This window comes from Antrostomus carolinensis, unplaced genomic scaffold, assembly GCF_000700745.2.
Source record: "Antrostomus carolinensis isolate BGI_N321 unplaced genomic scaffold, ASM70074v2 scaffold7125, whole genome shotgun sequence".
NCBI classification, from domain to species: domain Eukaryota; kingdom Metazoa; phylum Chordata; class Aves; order Caprimulgiformes; family Caprimulgidae; genus Antrostomus; species Antrostomus carolinensis.
The window spans coordinates 26772-33237 of record NW_010317014.1 but is presented as its reverse complement, the minus strand read 5'-3'; positions in this window follow the sequence as shown (position 1 = coordinate 33237).

Here is a 6466-nt window from a genome sequence, read left to right as displayed (position 1 = left end):
GCTCTCAAAATAGTTTAGAGAATGTTCTAGATCATTTTTCAGACCTGGAATGAGGTGTACTGTCTTACCAACAGAGCCAAGACAAAACTAATTCATTTGTGGACTTGTGTTGCACTCAAGAACCACATTCCACATTTTTATTAATGTACACAATACTAACTCATATTCCCTTGCACGGTTGTATAATGGGAAAATATTTGACTACTTCTGCCTTTTATTGTATTTACTTACTCTTTGCAATGTTTTTCATATGGGTAGACTTCTGGTATACATTTGCTAATCCAAACAATACAAAAAATTGCAGTACAGTATAGTATTTCCATCTTTTTCTGAGACTATGCAAGTAATAAAGAATCTCAATTCCTTTATTAATACACCAATGATAACATTCTGTGGTATAAAAATAATGGATCATTGAAATACAGTTTACAAGTGTCAAGTTGGGTCGGTTATTTTTTGGTTAACATATCATTTGTTGTGCAATTTATCTTTCTTCCTTTAAGCTGATTTTCTTTTTGTTCAGTTTGATGCCAAAGAGAACATAAAAGATTCCATATAAGATTACATCGTTAAAATCAAAAGGAAAATATTAGGAACAAATATAATATTTTGAGGTTTCTTCGTTTGTTTTACCTCTAAGACAGGGAAGACAGTTTACACAAATCATTTTGCTGAAAAGTAACACCTAATGACTTAAATGTGTGCAATGTCAACATCAATCATGTTCATTTGTTTTTGATGGACCAAATGCTTATGGCACACTAAATCACTTTCTAATCATGTTATGAAGGAGGAGAAACAAACACACATTTCAAGGTTTCTTTAAAAATATAGAAGTTTCAGTGCATTCTCCTGGCAGTCTCTTAACTTGCGGGAAACTCCACTAACAGTGTTTGCCCAAAGAATTTATGAAGGTCTGACAATACTTAAATTCAGTGCTCTGAATGAGAAGGGGTGGAAGTTCTTTTAGGGAATGGACATCTTTCTTTTCAAGAGAGTCCCCTTTAACAATTCAAATCAATGCAGCTGCTCTCCTACAATACACTGTTGATTCATAACCACAACCAGGTAGTAGTTTTCTCTTTCAAATACAGCTTTAAGAGCGAGGCAGCTTGGAGAAAGAACATCCTTTCAGCTAAATAAGGAAACAAACATTTTGCTGTCACCAAATGAGTTGTATTCTCATGAAGAAATATGCCTCAGTTTTTGTATATATTTTGCTTTAGATTTTAATACACTCAAGAGATCTTTGGAAATTATGAAAGGCATTTTACTAGCCCAGACAATTCATTCTTACTTGAGTAGCAGTACTAACAGAGTCTTGCATTCTCCCAATGCACTATTTGATGGTATTTTTTCTCTCAGTGCCATATGAAGATGATGTCTGAAGTAACACAAGTTAAGGTATGTCTGCATCCTGTTCTGTTTGTAACTGTATATAATAACAGATACAAGAGCAAAACTGACATTGATAGCTTCCTCCAAATCAAAATAATTGCTATTTTTGTGCTCATTCTGCATATATAGAAATACTCAGATCTGTAATCTGAGTAGTACCCTGCAAAGCTGAGCCTTCAGCGTAAAACTGTTAATCAGTGAGATAGTTCAACCTGTCACTGTACTGAAATTATTTTAAGAATATCTTATAAAATGAGAAAGATGGTACCTTTATATTTGCAGATTCTGACTTGTTTAAACATTTTAACTACAAATCCAGGCCATAAATGTCCCTCTCTCTAGTACCAGATATTTGTATACTTTATCACCTTCTGAATCTCTCAGTTTTCTCACTCTAAGTTTAAATTCAGTATTGAAATAACTTGCATTCAGACTGGGGCTTCTGAATTTACCTATATATTTGGATCTTCTTGAGAGAAAACCGATCCCTTCTTTTTTTTTTTTTTTTTTTGCAAAGATAGAAGCTGAGCAAAAGTTACAGGCCTACTTCTGATTTCAACAGAAAGTTCATAGACCAGGTTGCCTGAGTGATCTGGATTCATTAGTGTGACTATTACAAATGTTTGAGAATCCTGAGAGTCTTGGGTTACCACACCAGACAAGAGTGAGGTAGACCAAAATGATGGGCAAGAATGAAGTTCATAATAGACATAGTTTTCTTTTGGGATAGAAATAGAAAGAATTAATATCAAAGGGATCATATGCTGATGAGTCATAGGCAGTTCCCAAGTTTGGCTTTACTGAAGTAAAACAGTTTTTGGGTTTTTTTTTTCAGAACATGAATAAAGATGCAAACATCATTAACTGCAGATCATAAAGTGCGGAGCTCATACTTATTTCCATATTGAAAAGTGGCTGTTTTTTCATAGAATCATAGAATGGTTTGGATTGGAAGCGACCTTAAAGATCATCTAGTTCCAACCCCCCTGCCATCAGCAGGGACACCTTCCACTAGACCAGGTTGCTCAAAGCCTCATCCAGCCTGGCCTTAAACACTTCCAGGGAGGGGGCATCCACAACTTCCTTGGGCAACCTGTTCCAGTGTCTGACCACCCTTACAGTGAAGAACTTCTTCCCAATATCTAATCTAAACCTGCCCTCTTTCAGTTTAAACCCATTTCCCCCAGTTTTGTCATTAACTGCCCTTATGAAAAGTCCTTCCCCAGCTTTCTTGTAGGCCCCCTTCAGGTATTGGAAGGCTGCTATAAGATCTCCCCGGAGCCTTCTCTTTTCCAGGCTGAACAGCCCCAACAATTTTGACTATGTGTAATAGTCTGGAATATTTTTGACACACAGGAGTCTGCTGTCTTTCATAAGAAGTAAAAAAAGACTCACTGCCCTGCACTGATATGTCACCTCCATCAGAACAGTCCTGACTTTCTCACCTGAGGACTTTTTTTTTTTTTTTTTGCTTACTTGCACAATGGACTTGAAGTGTACCATGGCCTACCTTGCACTCCAGTATTTCCCATACTGTTAATAACACTCATGGGTCTGAAAAGTGACCATACTTTGTTTGGAATCAGTGTCCCAGAAAGGCACAAGAAAGGAAGCACTGATTGCTGCACTCAGGGCCTTGGTTGCATGAACTAGTACAGCTGCCATAGAAGTCTAGGAATAACTGTGTTAAAATTTTGCCATCTAAGTCCAAAAGAGCTCTTTGACTGAGGAGAAACAAATGCATGAACGATGTTGTAGGAAGTTCAGGTTTCAGTTCCAACACATTCCTCATTTACTCTCACAGTCAGAGGTCCACTAGACACTTGATGTAAAAGACACTGGGCACTTTTTTGCTATATGGGACATATATAAATCATTTTTGTTTCAGCAGAAGGCACTTTTCTCACAGGTAAATGTGTTTTTGTCTAAAGCAAAGCAAAACACAAAGCACCAGAAAGATCTCCCTAGAAATGATGTTTTGAGCAATCATTTAAAGGCCAAATGCTTACTGAATAAAAACATAACTTGACAGAACTTGGCTCATTGCCCAAGTTGCAGCAGAGAACTTTTGTATGCAAGTGTGTGCTGTTTTGTTGGGTTTTTTTTGTCTCACAAAATCTATTAATGTGTTCCTATCTGTTTCATATTTGAGCCATGTTCTCTACTCAGCTTTATGACAAACTGAATTGCTGACTAATACATTCTAATGAGACAAGACATTACCTTTATGAATGACCTCATAGAGAAGAGGTTGGCTAACATTGTTGAAAGGCCTGGTGCCAGGCAGCTCTGGGCTATGAAACCCAGCTTGAGCTCAGCAAGACAGATTGCATCATCCCCTTCTTTCCAGTTCCAGCTCGGAATATTTAGTAGATGAGCCTGGAAAAGAAACAAACAAACAAAATACCCCGCTGGTGAAAAAAAAGAAATACTTCCTCAAACACAGTACAGTATTGAATAAGATAACAGTGAATTATTTTCTTTGTTACTGGTTATTTTGACTTTTCCTGAGTAGTGTGAGGGACTGCAGTATGAACTCATCTCAAAGATTGTTTGCAAGGATGGTCACAAGACCACAGGGTTCTGGAAACCCCTACTTGTGAAAATGTTCTGCCCAGGCATGCCCCTGCCCCAAGCATGCAGCAGTCACTGGGGGGCATAGAGAGAGATGTATCGTTGCTATGGAAACCACGGCCCTCGAAGGGATATTTATGGAGGACCTGCATGGGCAAGGAGAGAGAGATGATGACCGCCTGACTGCACCACACATCGCCTCACCACCGCCAGAGCAAGCCACGTGCATGACTGCTCGTCTCTGCATCTCCAAGGAACTGAGACCCCCTCGCCCCGCCCATCACTGCCGCCTAACCGCAGGATCCATGGTGGTGACTATTCTTGCAGCCCTATCCCGACTGCTGGCTTGATTACCATCTTTCGTTCCATCCTATCCTATCACTATTCCCTTTATTACTTCTTTTTGTAATAAAAGGTGTTCTGGGTATATGGCATTTGACCTCGTCTGTGTCTTAATCTTACCCTTGGGATTGTATTGAAATCTTCCCTGACATCAGATTAGGACATTTAAATGACCCCGACATTGGATCGGGACAAGTAGGCAGAAGCACACTGAGTATTTTAAAGTTTAAGTCTGTGCTAGAAGATGTTCCAATCTTACTTATTATAAACAAAATCTTATATTTCTCAAGCCATATTCTGGCTGTGACACTGCCAGGCCCATTTGCACACCTGAATGAACCACAGAAAGTTGTAAAGTTTTCCTTCCCTTCTGTGTATTCCTTTTACAGCACTTTAAGCTACTCTCTGACTGATATGGCACATGCTTAATATACAGGAATCTAATGTAACTTAGTTAAAAGTTGAGTGAAGTTGCAACCTTTATAAGACATTCTCCTCTAATAAGGTATACATCATCTTCCGTCTTTTCTATTTCATCCCTTCACCCCTGAACGATAGTACTTGACTTAGTGAAAATTCAAACTTTTTCCTAAGACTGCTAATTATAAGGACAGAATAAAGAAAATAGATGATCAGTACAGATCTCCAGTATTGACACTGGTCAGTTAGATAGGTATTAATATTGTTATTGGTACAACTCTACCAGATTCTCTCTTCCATCTGCCTTATAGAAATGCATAGACAGAAGGAAACACAGAGACCTTCATGCTTGTTTCCCTTCATGAGCTAATATTACAATTCAGCACTTTGATAAAAGCTATACTTGAAGGCATATTAATTGGAAATACAAAGGAAAAATGCAGTATTTAAAAGATCTTCCCCTCGGAACCTTTTTAAAGCAGAGAAACACCTTGCTTTTATTCTATAAAAAGACAGGCTCCTTCTATTCATGCAAAGGAAGAGGACATCACAAGCAACAGTAATTGCTCTTGTTCTAGCTGAAGGTCACAGGTGTAAGGAACAGTTAGCAGTCAAACCTTCGGAGCACCAGGATTATCGTATTTCATTGAATGAAGGTCTACCCAGCCAAGCTTTTTTTCTGACACTGGGCAGCGGTTGATGCTTTTAGAAATAAGAAGCAGGTCACATGAGTAGTCTGTCCTCTGATATATTCTTCTTAGCCCTGTTCATCAGCAGTTTATGGACTTCCTCATCTCAGGATTGAATGAACTGACTTTACTGCATTTAAAGGCCACAGATTTACCATCAAAAATTTGGTAAATTCCTTTCCAAAGTGGTTTTATAATTTCGATCTCCAAAAAATTTTTAGGAACAAATTCCACAACTGAATTATGTTTTATATGAAAAACTTGATCTTATTTATTTTGTGCCTGCTACTTGGCAATTTCAGGTCTACATTTTCATGCAAAAATCACAAAATCACAATAAACCTCCAATAAGACAATAATGCTATGCTTTTGTTTTTTTAAAAAAAAAAAAAAAGCTCATCTGAAATCAATAGCAACTATGAACAGCATAGTTTTGAGAATTAGACCTTTAGGCAATTATTAAATGTCAGAGGATTTTTATAAGGTCCCTTGCATATATAAAAAAATCCTGTATTACCTTGTAACTGCATTACATGACAAGGCTTATTAGGAAGTTTTTGTTTGGAAAGAGAAATGCTTACTGTTAGTGGAGACAAAAATTGTGTATAAGTGAATGCAATGTAGCAAAAAACTCTGGGGAGAGACAGTGTTGGTTGCTATGTTACCTTATTGTGATATTGCAACATCTGAGTGATAATTCTTATCTTCGGATGATAATTCTTTATTGAAATAACTCTAAAAAATAAAAGAAAAAACAAAATAACTATTAGCTGGTGGGGTATTTGGATAATGTATCCCAATACCTTTACTGTGTTGTCAAGTTCCACAACTAAAACTGGACCCTCTTATTAATCTGGCTGTAAAGTACACCAATTCAAGTCAGACCTATGCAATATTTACATCTAGTCAAATTCAGTTAATAACCATGAGCTAATACTAGAGAACATGAAGCTTCAGGAATTATTCATTTGAATGATTTACTCTTATGGAATCGGCAGAGAGACTTGTTTTAGCAGCTCTGTTCAGATACTGTACTCATTCTG